Below are 13064 nucleotides of genomic sequence, written 5' to 3'. Positions count from 1 at the left end.
ACACCCTGATAAGAGATACTGAAATGGCCACTATATATTTACAGGATTTTAAAGACCAACCTTAGCTTCAGGCCTCTGGTGTTACTGGGGGAAAGACAGACTAATACTTCTTCCATTACTTGGAACCTTTCTGTAAAGTTAGCAACATGACCTTTACAACCTCCTCATGAAAATCATATTATGTATTTACTTATTTCTACACATACTGAATTTTATGTAAAGTAGAAGAAGTTCCCACTAGGATGATAATTAAAGGTTGTTAATGTTCTTTGTATCACTTAGCAGCCAAGACACATGTTTATTTCTGCTTCACAGAAGCAATGTTAGCTATTCGCTTCAATTCAGGAAAGGTGTGTGCTTTCAGGATGGTTGAGAGGAGATATTTATTGCATCTTTTTCTCAATCTTCTTCATCTTTTCATTATAAGCAGTAAACTGAGAGTCTGTTCTGAAAATTCTATCCCACCATGTAAATGTAGTTTAGTTTACGTTGAAGTTCATGTGGTGGAAATCATGAGCAGGGGAACCAGCATAGAAAGGGATCAGATTTAAAGGGTTCAGGGGAATATCATAGCCACCATGGACTGGACATCAATAGTTTCTATCAAATGAATAGTCACCCATGCCCAAAGGAGAATGACATGATCACATAAAAGCATGATTCCAATGAAAAATCCATTTCCAAGAATCAGAGTTTCCAAAGGATGTGCATATTCAGCTTCCATTCCAAATGGAGCCTGAAACTCATGATGAACTTTATGAATATATTTATATATTCTTTTGTGATGTAAGAGCCTATTCAGGAAATAGTGCCAGGTGTCCTCAATCACCGCACAGCCAAAGCATCTTGCCAAAAGCATATACCATCTTGGCATTCTTTCCCAATCATAAGGTATATTAAAATACTCTGTAAAATAATAAGTTCCACAGATCAAAGGAAGCTGGATACAAAAGTGATTAAAGAGAAGTACTTTAAAACATTTCCATTGGTTTTCCCATGTTTCTGGTCTATCCTTTTGAATTTTGTACTTTTTCATGAAAGGTATAAATTGAAACAAAGATCCAGGTAAAAAGAACAAGAAATAAAGAACTTCGTGAACTATCAAGGATCCCCATGTTGCAATCTGGAACTTTGTAAAATTATTCAACATATAGTTCCAAGCATTTTTAAATGGTTCTTGTAGAGGGTTCTCAGGTAAAAGTGAATCTACATACTCCACAGCCAAGGATGCTGAACTAAAGATGCTGTTGTTGTCATTTTTCAAATCTCTGCAGAAAGCCTTAGAATTCTGGCCGAGGAGCGGAATGCGAGCCTCTGGCGCCGGCTGCCACCTGGTGCCTCTCAGTGCCGGGTCTTTTTTTTTTTTTTTTTTTTTTTAAGATTTTATTTATTTATTCATGAGAGACAGAGAGAGAGGCAGAGACACAGGCAAAGGGAGAAGCAGGCTCCATTCAGGGAGCCCGACGTGGGACTCGATCCCGGGTCTCCAGGATCACACCCTGAGCTGTAGGTGGCGCTAAACCGCTGAGCCACCGGGGCTGCCTCCTCCCTCCCCCACCCCCCCACCCCCCCTTTTTTTTTAATGACTTTGAATTCTTCAAATGTTTGGTAGAATTCACTAAAAAAGCCATTTGGGCCTGGGCTTTTCTTTTGGGAAGTTTTTAAATGACTAATTCAATTGGTCTATTCAGATTTTCTATTTATTTTGAGCCAGTTTCAGCAATTTATGTCTTTCTCGGATTTTGTCTATTTCATCCAGGTTTTCTAATTTGTTGGCATACACTTGTTTGTAGTATTCACTTAAAATTATTTGTATTTCTGAAAAGTTGGTCATGATGTCTCTTCTTTTATCCCTGATTTTATTCACTTGAATCTTATTTTCTTAGTCTATCCAGCTAAAGGTTTGTCATCAAAAAATCAACTTTGACTTCATTAATTTTTCTATAATTTTGCACAAACTCACCCAAAAAAATCAAAGAGGAAGGGATACTTCTCCACTTATTCCATGAGACTGGCATTATTCTGATATCAAATATACAAAAATACTTTAAGACAAGAAAATTTCCCTCATAAACACATATGTAAACGTTATTTTTTTAATTTAGCAAACCAATACAATAATGTACAAAAATATAATACACCATAACCAATCGTGATTTAGCCAAGAAATGAAAGGCTTATTTCATATTAGAAAATCAATCAATATAATTCACGGTATTAACAGACTAAAATAATAAAACCATATGATCATCTCAATAGATGCAAAATAAGCTTTTGATAACATTTCAAATCTGTTCCTAATAAAAACTCCAGCAAACTAGGACAAGAGAAGAACCTGTTCAATATGATAAAATGTATCTATCAAAAACCTAGAGCTAATATAAGAGCTATCAAAAACCTAGAGCTAATATACTAATATAAAGGTGAAAAACTGAATGCTTTCATTCCGAGATCAAAAATAAGGCAAGGATGTCTGCTCTCATCACTTCTATTAAACATTTTACTGGATGTTCTAGTCAGTGTAATAAGGTAAGTCAAATAAATAGAAAGCATCAAGATTGGAGAGAAACTAGTTTACTTGTTTACATGTTATTAGTTTACTTGTTGGAGAGAAACAAGTAAACTATATTTTTCCTCAGGTGTTATGACCATCTGCACAGGAAATCCAGTTGAATTTACAAAAGAGCCACTGGAACTAGTAAGAGAGTTTAACAAGACTTTACAATATAAGATCATACAAACAAAAATAAATGAGAAAGTGGAAATGACAATTTTAAAATGCCATTTACAATACTTTTAAGGTATTAAATACTTAGGTAAAAATGTAGTGAGATACCTATAGAACTCGTATGTGCTGAAAATGACAAAATCTTGCTGAGAAAAATTAAAGTAGATCTAAATAAATGGAGAATATACCATGTTCATTCATTAGAAAACTCAATATTGTCAATATGTTAATTCTCTCCTACTTGACCTACAGATTCAACCCTATCACAATAAAATTACAGCAACGTTTTTCTTAGGTACAGACAAGCTTTTCTGAAATTCATACAGAAAGGCAAAGGAACCAAAATAGCCAAAACAGTTTTGAGAAAGAAAAACAAAGTGGGAGAAGTTACACTACTTGACTCCATAAATTGTTATAATATTACTGTATCAGGACAGTATGGTATTGACATCAATGCAAATAGATGAAGGAAACTGAATAAAAAATCTGAGGGCAGATCCACATATATTGTCAACTGACTTTTGAAAAAGCTGCAAAAGCATTTCAGTGAAAAAAAGGATAGTCTTTTCATCAAATGGTGTTAAAATAATTGGGTATCCAAATACAAAACTGAACTTGGATTACCATTTTGCATCATATACAAAAACTAATCCAAAAGACATTATTAGGGCGCCTGGATGGCACAGTCAGTTATGCATTGGAATCTTGATTTTAGCTGGGGTTATGATCTCAGGGTCATGAGATGGAGCCTCGAGTCCAGCTTCACGTTCAGCTTGAGATTCTCTTTCTCCCTCTCTTCTCTGCCCCTCCCTCATGTGCTCACACACATGCTTTCTCTAAAATAAGTAAATAAATAAAATAAATAAATAAATAAATAAATAAATAAATAAATATCTTAAAGAAGGGATTGCACACATACATAAAAGACCTAAAATTATAAAATTTCTAGAATAAAACATAGGAGAAAATCTTTGTGACTCTGGGTTAGGAAATGATTTCTTAAATATAACACAAAAGCATAATCCACACAAAAAAATTAGAAAATGAACTTTCTCAAAATTAATGACTTCTGCTTTCAAAGAGACATTAAGAGAGTGAAAAGGCAAGTTTTAGATTGCAGAAATATATTTGAAAACCACACTTCTGATAAAGGACATATAGGTAATATGTAAAGCACTCCCAAAGCTTAGTATAAGAAACAAACAACTCAATAAAAAAAAAAAAAAGGCAAATAATGTGAACAGACCAAAGAAAGTAAATTAATTGCAAATAAGTACATGGAAAATATTCATCATCATTACTCGTTAGGGAAATCCAAATTAAAAACCATAATGAGATATTTCTACACATCTATGAGTATATATAAAGTTAAAAGACCTGGCATACCAGTATTGGCAAGGATATGGAGCAACTAGAACTCATGCATAATATTCATAGGCTCCCTGAGCATAGTACCTGAGTCTAATTAAGCCCACTATCCCTATTAGTAACAAGTTTAATAAATATTTATGAAAACAGTAAAAAGTTGATAATTTATTAATAACTAACCAATTCTCACAAAGTAGAATGAATTTCTAGCTCCAAGATAAAAATTTTCAGATTCAAATGACATATCTAAAAATCACTCTGCCATCAAAAATAAGAAATTATTAAAAGATGCTTCTCTGGTCTACTTCCCCTCCCCCAAATTTGATAATTTTATAACAAAATTCTATTCCTTACATCATTTTCTTATTTAGAGATGTTTAATTAAAATATGTAATTAAAAAAATTCTTATATAAAAAAAAGACAGAGGCACCTGGGTGGCACAGTCAGTTGAGCTTCCAACTCTTGGTTTCGGGTCAGATCATGATCTCATGGGTCCTAGGATGAGTAGGATGAGTCTGCATTGGGCTCCGTGCTCAGGGTGGAATCTCCCTGAGTTTCTACCTCTGCTCCTTCCCCCACCCTACCCCATGCTTGCTTTCTCTCTCTCAACTAAATAAATCTTTAAAAAGAAAGAAAAAAAGAGAGAGGGAAAAAGGAGACAAGCATCAACATAAGAGAAAGAAAGAGAAAGAGAAGCAGAGACTAATGGGGGGGGGGGGATACAAATAAAAACAAGGGAAAACCAGAATCTTCCTTTGTCATTTAAATTATAAAAACAAAGTCCTCTGACCATTTGTCCCCTCACAGTCCACGGTCCCTCTTGCCAGTTTTAATACTTCAGGTGTTTTTCTTTATATCCATTTAGAATGTTTCTGCCATAGGGAACTGGCTAACATGCCCACAGTTAACGGTTTAGGAATTCAGAGCATATTCTAGTTTTTACAAGTGAGGACAAGAGTATCCTTTACTTAAATGTGACTCATTAGGGATCCCTGGGTGGCACAGCGGTTTGGCGCCTGCCTTTGGCCCAGGGCGCGATCCTGGAGACCCGGAATCGAATCTCACGTCGGGCTCCCGGTGCATGGAGCCTGCTTCTCCCTTTGCCTCTCTCTCTCTCTATCATAAATAAATAAAAATTAAAAAAAAATTTAAAAAAACCTACTTTAAAAAAAATGTGGCTCATTAGCTAAGACTTGAAAAACTTCTAATAGCCTGCTTGAGCCTACTTTCCAAGTTATGAAATTCAATATTCCTATGCTAGAGCAGAAAATGTTTCTTGTGAACAGGACTTCAAATTTTATTATCAGAATGGTGCATATACCAAGGTGATGCCCACCTGATTATTTTTTATCATCTGCGCAGACGTGGAGGCTCCCTTTGCCTCAGGACCAAGGCAACTACACATGCATCTTCTATTAGTTTCTTCTCTCTCTGAGTTTAAGATGGGATAAAATTGATAATTTTTCACTTTACTGGGTATTTTGCTGCAAAAACTATTTATCATTCTGCAAATATATGTGTTTGGTGAATCTCTGAACTTGTTGCTATCTGAGAGCTGCATATAGAAAATTAAACAGCTCTGCTTCCTACCCACTAAGAGATTATAATCAGTTACTGATATGAGTGTAGGCATTAAATTTACTCTGCAGAATTGGAATGTCAAGTATGAGGTATGGATTACAGAACTTCACCCAGCTGTCAGGCAGAAATAAAGCTCTTAAAATAATGAAAAATATTGGTGAAAAATCACCAAGCAAATGATTGGAAAATGGGTTACTGATTTTTATTCCAAGTTAGTTAAGAGACATTTTAATGTTTAAAAATAAACCTTGGAAGATGATGTAAAGTGAACGCCAATAAATATGAGATGCATACGGATGGACCTTCTTATAAAGAGGTGAAACATGTATTCTTAGTAACATGATGCTTCTAAGAGGCAGACAAAAAGATTTGTTGAATCCTGAAGTTCTGCATAGGGGTAATTAATATAGCAATGAAAGTTTTTGCTACCATTCACATATAAATTCCCTGCTAAGCTTTGTCATTTTGAAACGGTAGTAATCATACTTTCAAATGAGCTGCACCTAAAGGGATAGAAACAATTAAATCATGTTAACTGATTATGAGTGAAAAACGTGCGTAACTCCAGTTACCACTTGGTGGTAACGATTGAAACCACTTGGTGCCAACGATTTCCATGATAGGGTAAATAAGTTGCTAACATTTTGTGTGTCTGCTCTACTCTGTGTGTGTTACAGAAAATAGTCGTCAAAATGTGTAAGCTGTTAAGACAGATTTGTGTTGACTTCAAGGAGCCAGATTTGAGAATATAGTGATAGAGATTGGGTTGCCATAGACTCTACTCTGGTGGGCAAACCCCTCAAGTTCAAAAACCTTCAGGTGTTTGGTCTCATGATGATAAAATAAAATGTTCCACTGAGCAGCTAAACGTCATCTACTTGGTTCCAAATCTGAGAGACAAAAGACCTCCTTGCTGAACTCTAAAAAATGGAAATTTCATTTTGAGGAGAGGCAGACTTGAATGAGCTTAAGTCACTGAGTGAGAAAGAGGAAGAGAAAAAAAGACTTACAATTATCGGGAGACTTACCAAATTGAGGTGCCCTTGGCTGAGCTTTTGGAACTCCTGACTCCCAACTTAGCACCAGGAAGGGTTAGAATTCAAGTGCAATTAACAGAGGTGGGGAAGGGGATAACAGATTCTCATATTAAGTTGGGAATTAGATTAAATCCCCAAGTTCATCAGGGAAAAGTGACAAAGATGTATTTAAAATTTGCTAAACTCTTGGGAAGGTAAATCTCTTTGAAAAGGATAAAAGAAATATGAAGGGTGTATTTCTTCTTCCCTTTCCTCTAAGAAAAGGATGAGTGTGGTTTATTACCCTTAATTATTATAGTCAAACTCCCTTGATTCAGCTGGCAACAAATTGGCTTATCAGCCAGGGACTATTAGTTGTTCATTAACATCAAGTTAGACACTGTATCAGTCTTCAATAAACTTAATGAATAATAACTTTACATTTGTACAGAGCTTTATAATTTGAAAACCTATTTTTCACAATATTCTTTCTCTTTCCTTTGAGGCTCTAGAGTAGGGGCTGTCAAATTATAGCCATGACTCAAATTTGGCCAGCCACCTTTTTTTATAAATATTTACTGGGACACAGCCATGCTCATTTTTTTCATGTAGTGTCTATGGCTGCTTTTGTGCTATAAAAGTGAGTTGAGTAGGTACAGCAAAGACTATATATACAGCCTTCAAAGACTAAAATGTTTACTATCTGGCCTTTTAAAGTATAAGTTTGCTGAGCCATGCCCTACAGCTCTGTGTTGGTACCACTGTTAAGTGACTTTTCTCATCGGCTTTTATTTTAAAGATTTATTTATTTGTGAGAGACACAGAGCAAGGAAGAGGGAGAAGCCGGCTCCACATAGGAAGCCTGACGTGGGACTCGATCTCGGGTCTCCAGGACCACATCCTGGGCCCAAGGCGGTGCTAAACCGCTGAGCCACCCGGGCTGCCCACTGGCTTTTGTTTTAGAATGATATTTGTAACTGTACTGTCATTTTCTAAAGTACATGCTAGTCAAAGGCAAAAGCTCTGTTTGACTCATTTTGTATACACTTAAATTCTTAAAACTGTAGATGCTGAAAAAATATTAATAAATTTTTATTTTATTCTTATAAATTCTATAAGGTTATGATCCTCTTATTTCAGACCTGGAAATGAAGTAAAATAGAGTGGTTGTTTTATCTTATTCTAACATGTAGCTGATTTCCAAATGCCGTTCAAATACACTTAAGAATATATATTTTTACTTTGTTTTCAAGCATCATTGAACACAACATCTCTTTATGTTTTAAGACAGTTCGTTGATGGTGGTATATCAGAGCAAGCAGAGCTTACCAAGTCAATGTGTAATCAGTATTTCATTACCCACTATGTACATGAACATTGTTTCTTTGGTTTATAGATCCAATATAGCTGCTGTAAATCAAGACCTTTCTCTGTCTCTATTCATAAACTAGTTAGACTTTTTAGATTAAGCATGTTGCCTGTTGAGCCATTACTAGTAATGCTATCAATAGGCTATAATGACACTAGTATAGAAACTATGTAGTAAAGCTAATCTTCCCATCTGAGGATCACCTCTGCCTACAAGTCTTCTTCCCCTCATTAGTGCTTTTGTGCTCAGGGAAAAGTATGCCCAGCAGGAAAATGAAAAAAGATGGAGACAAAGTCTCTAAAATCTCTTCCAGGAAATGAAAGCAGAGGGAATACCTTCTAAGTCATTCTATGAGGTCAGTATTACCCTAATTAAAAAAAATCAGAAAAGGCATTACTAAGAAGGAAAATTATAGACTAATATCTCTCCTGACCATAGATGTAAAATTCCTCAGCAAAATAGTAACAAATCAATTTAACAATGTATAAAAAGAATTATACACAATGTATAAAAAGAATTATACACCAATTGGTATTCATTTGACGTATGTAAGGCTGGTTCCACATCTTATTAATATAATCTACCACATCCACAGGTTAAAGAAGGAAAATCATATCATCATATCAAAAGATGCAGCAAAAGGATTTGACAAAACTCAACACCCATTCATGATAAAAATTGTCAGAAAATTAGGAATAAAGGAGAATTTTCTCAACTTGGTAAATGACATCTACAAAAAGTCTAAAACTAACCTTATACTTAATGGTGAGAAAAGAGATGCTTTCTCTCAAAGATGAGGAATAAGAAAAGGATGTCTTCTCTCTCACCACTGCCATTTACCATCATACTAAAAGTCCTATAAATTACAATAAGACAAGAAAATGACATAAAAGGTATATATATTAGGAAGAAAGAAATAAAACTATCTTATTTGGAGATATGATTGTCTATGTAGAAAAAGTAAAAGAATATAAAAAAGCAGGAACTAATAGGCAATTATAGCAAGGTTATGGGATATAAAGTCAATATAGAGAAGTCAGTACGTGTCCTATAGTACTAAAAATAAAAAATATATTATGAAATTTAAAACAAAATACCATTTAATTAGGACCAAATACAAAAATAAATATTTAGGCATAAATCTAACAAAATATCTAAGGGGAAACTATAAAATTTTGATTAAAGAAATCAAAGGTCTAAATAAGGAGATAGCCCCTGTTCATGAATAGGATGACAATATTAAAATAAACATTTTCCAAAATTGATCTATAGACTCAGTGCCATCCCAAGCAAAATCTCAGCAGATTATTTTACAGATATCAACATTGACTCAAAAGTTTACATGAAAGACAAAAACCCAGGATAATCCAAACAATACTAAAGAAGAGTAAAGTCAGGAGACTGACAATATCTGACTTTAAGAGGTACTAGGAAGCTACAATGATCAAGATAGTGTGTTCTTAGCAAAAGAGTTGACAAATTTATTAAAGGAATAGAACAGAAAGTCCAGAAATAGACCTATATAGTGTTTGATCTTTGACAAGGAGCAAAGGCAATTCAATAGAAAAAGAATAGTCTTTTCAACAGATGGATCTAGAACTATTATAGTCTCTTCACAAAAATTAGCTCAAGGTGGATCAAAAACCTAAATGTCAAATATAAAATTTCTAGAAGATAAAATAGAAAATCCAAATTATTTGAGTTCATGATGGCTTTTTTACATATAACACAAAAATTATAATTCATGAAAGATAAAATTGATAAATTGGACTTCATTAAAATTTAAAATTTTGCTCTGTGAAAGACAATCTTACAAGAATGAAAAGACAAGACACTGTCTGAAACAAAATATTTGCCAAATATATAAATAACTGATGAAGAACTTATGTTCAAAATATACAAAGAACTCTTAAAAATTCAACAATAAGAAAACAAGAAACCTAATTGGAAAGCGAACCAAAGATCTAAATAGAACCCCACCAAAGAAAATATATAGATGACAAATAAGCATATGAAAAGGTGTTTGACATCATATATACTCAGGTGATTAAAAATTAAAACAAGATACTACTACATCTATTAGAATGTTCAAAATCCAAAGTACTGACACCAAATACTGACAAAGATGTGGTACAACAGGGACTCTTAGTCATCTTTGCTGGTAGGAATGCAAAAGTAGTAACAGCCACTTTGGAAGACAGTTTGGCAGTTTTTTACAAACTCAAACATAGATTTATCATATAATCCTGTAATTACACTCCTTAGTATTTACTCAGATGAACTGAAAACTTTATGTCTAAATGAAACCTGTACTCAAATGTTTACATCAGCTTTATTCATAATTGCCAAAAATTGGAGATAACCAAGATGTCTTTCAAAAGGAAATGGATAAACTCATATACCCATATGAAAAGTATTATTCAGGAATTTAAAAAAAGCTATCAAGCTCTTGAAAGACATGGAGAAAACTTGCTAAGTAAAAGAAATCAGTCTGAAAAAACTGTATGATTTCAATTATATAAGACATTGTACAAAAGGCAAAACTGTAGAAACAGTAAAAGATCAGTGTTGCCAGGAGTTAAGGAGGCCATGGCAAGGGGTGAATAGGTTGGTTATGGGGCATTTTAGTGCTGTGAAACTCTACAACACTGAAATGGTAGATACATGAGATTATGCCTTTGACCAAAACCCAGAGAACTGTATAAGACAAAGAGTGAATCCACATATAAACTTTGGTCATTAGTTAATAATATCAATATCAGTTTACCAAGTGTACAAATATACCACATTAGTGCAACATGTTGACAATAGGAGAAACTGGGAGCAACGAGTTTTTGGGAGCTCTATCTTTTCTGCACAATATCCTATACACCTAAAACTGCTCCAAAAATGAAAATCTATTTTAAAAATAGAAAAGTTTCTTCCCTAAGATCAGACATCCACTTAACACTAAAAATTAGCCTCTAGTTCTGTCTTCCAAAATTCTGTCCTTGACAACCACAATCCTTGTTTTTCTGTACTGACTCCTCCAGACTGCCCTTTCCAGCCCTTTCCCATCTGACCAAGCATCAGTCTTGGATTTGGGCTCTCCTGTCCAAACTTGTCTGGATGATAAATTGTCATGACCATCTTGGTATGCCTCAAAATGATGGCAAGTAAGTATGATCCATGGTTCATTTTGACACTCACATTATGGGGTACCCAGAGATGTCACTGAACATGAGGAAAGAGCAATTATTTTTCAGGTCCCTGACCCCAAAATAATGAAGCCTGATGCTTTCTGTTCTATCTACAACTACAAACAGGTGATCCTTGACTACAGCAAATCTTGAACTTCTCTCTAGCTGTCTTGGCCTAGCCCTTCAGGGAACATTGCCTATGAAGTCACAAGATGTTCCAAGGTCAAGGGTGCCTGAATGGTTCAGTCAGTTAAGCATTGGACTCTTGGTTTCAGCTCAGGTCATGATCTCAGTGTCCTGAAATCAAGCCCAAAGTCAGGCTCCATGCTCAGCGTGGAGTCAGCTTGGGACTCTATCTCTCTCTCACTCTGCCCCTCTTGCTCATGTGCTTGTTCTCTCTCTCTCTCTCTCTCTCTCTCTAATAAATAAATAAATCTTTAAAAAGTGTTCAAAAGTCATCCAGGAATAAGTCATAGAAAACCATGTTGGTATTCAAAAGACCTTTTCCACTCATAGCGCTGTACTAGCTGCCTGGCCCTCTTGAGCAAGCCATATTTTCTTATATAAATTTTAATCTTCAAGATCTCTTTCAGCTATTTTCCTTCATTCAGCAGCTCTGAGAGGTTCAGCATTTTCTTCTGCCCCACCCCCCACCCAGCTTTATTGAGATATAATACAGATATAACTGTGTGTAAGTTTAAGGTGTGCAATGTGATGATTTGATACACATATCCAACAAGTACATGAAAAGGTGCTCAGTAGTACTCATCATCAGAGAAATACAAATCAAAACCAAAATGAGATATCATCTCACACCTATTAGAATGGCTCATATCAAAAAGATAAGAGATAAACACTGGTGAGGGTGTAGATAAAAGGGAACCCACACTGTTGGTGGTAATGTAAATTGGTGTAGCCACTATAAAAAACAGTATGGAGGTTCCTCAAAAAGTTAAAAATAGAACTATAGTATATCTGGTAATACAATTTTGGGTAACTATCCAAAGGAGAGGAAATCACTATCTCAAATAGACATCTGCGCTCCCACCTTCATTTTGGCATTACTCACAATAGCTGTAACATGGAAACAACCAAAGTGCCCATCACCAAATAAAGAAAATGAGTATGTATGTGTGTATGTATGAAAACATAAAATGGGATATTATTTAGATAAGAAGGAGGAGGAGGAGGAAAGGAAGAGGAAGAAGAAGGAAATCCTGCCATTTAAGACAACATGGATGGATGTTACTGGTATCATGCTAAGTCAAGTAAGTTCAGCATTTTTTTAACACATTTACTCTATTTGCCCCATAGACAACTCCCTTCTAGCTTGCTTAGGTGAACTTTCTTAAATAGCTTATCATCCAATTCTTTCACAGGCCTATCCAGTGTAGTTCAGGCAAGGTAAATGTCACTCTGTTGCTTACATAGTTACGAGTGCAGCCTTCACAGAATATTGGCTGCCTATTTAATGCTAAGTGTGACTTCAGTTAAAATATATTTGTATACCACATTCTTTCAAAAAGGACTTGAAAATGAAAAATATAAAAGTAGAAAAGCACAAATTAAAGAATAAACATAGCTCAAAAGAGAAAACACATGTACCAATAACAAAGCTGAGTATAGTTTTTAGGATTGAACATAAAAACCATGTAAGCTTCCTAGTATCCCAGTCAAGGAAAGAATTATGCACAAAAGTAGAAAGTGTATAATTTCTGGCTTTTATAATTTTCTAGGTAAAAAAGTTCTTTTTAGCCTCAACTTTGAACGATGTGTCTGATTTTAGGGTACTGTTCTGCAGACATTGAATGACATGATCTAT

At 34.8% G+C, this 13064-nt stretch overlaps 1 pseudogene; it reads right to left on the bottom strand.

Annotated features, from left to right (window-relative positions):
• Positions 1 to 383: 383 nt before the first annotated feature.
• Positions 384 to 11192, bottom strand: LOC129499391 (methylsterol monooxygenase 1-like; annotated as a pseudogene).
• Positions 11193 to 13064: the final 1872 nt, after the last annotated feature.

This window comes from Nyctereutes procyonoides, unplaced genomic scaffold, assembly GCF_905146905.1.
Source record: "Nyctereutes procyonoides isolate TBG_1078 unplaced genomic scaffold, NYPRO_anot_genome, whole genome shotgun sequence".
Classification (NCBI taxonomy): domain Eukaryota; kingdom Metazoa; phylum Chordata; class Mammalia; order Carnivora; family Canidae; genus Nyctereutes; species Nyctereutes procyonoides.
This window is presented reverse-complemented; position numbering and strand designations above follow the sequence as displayed.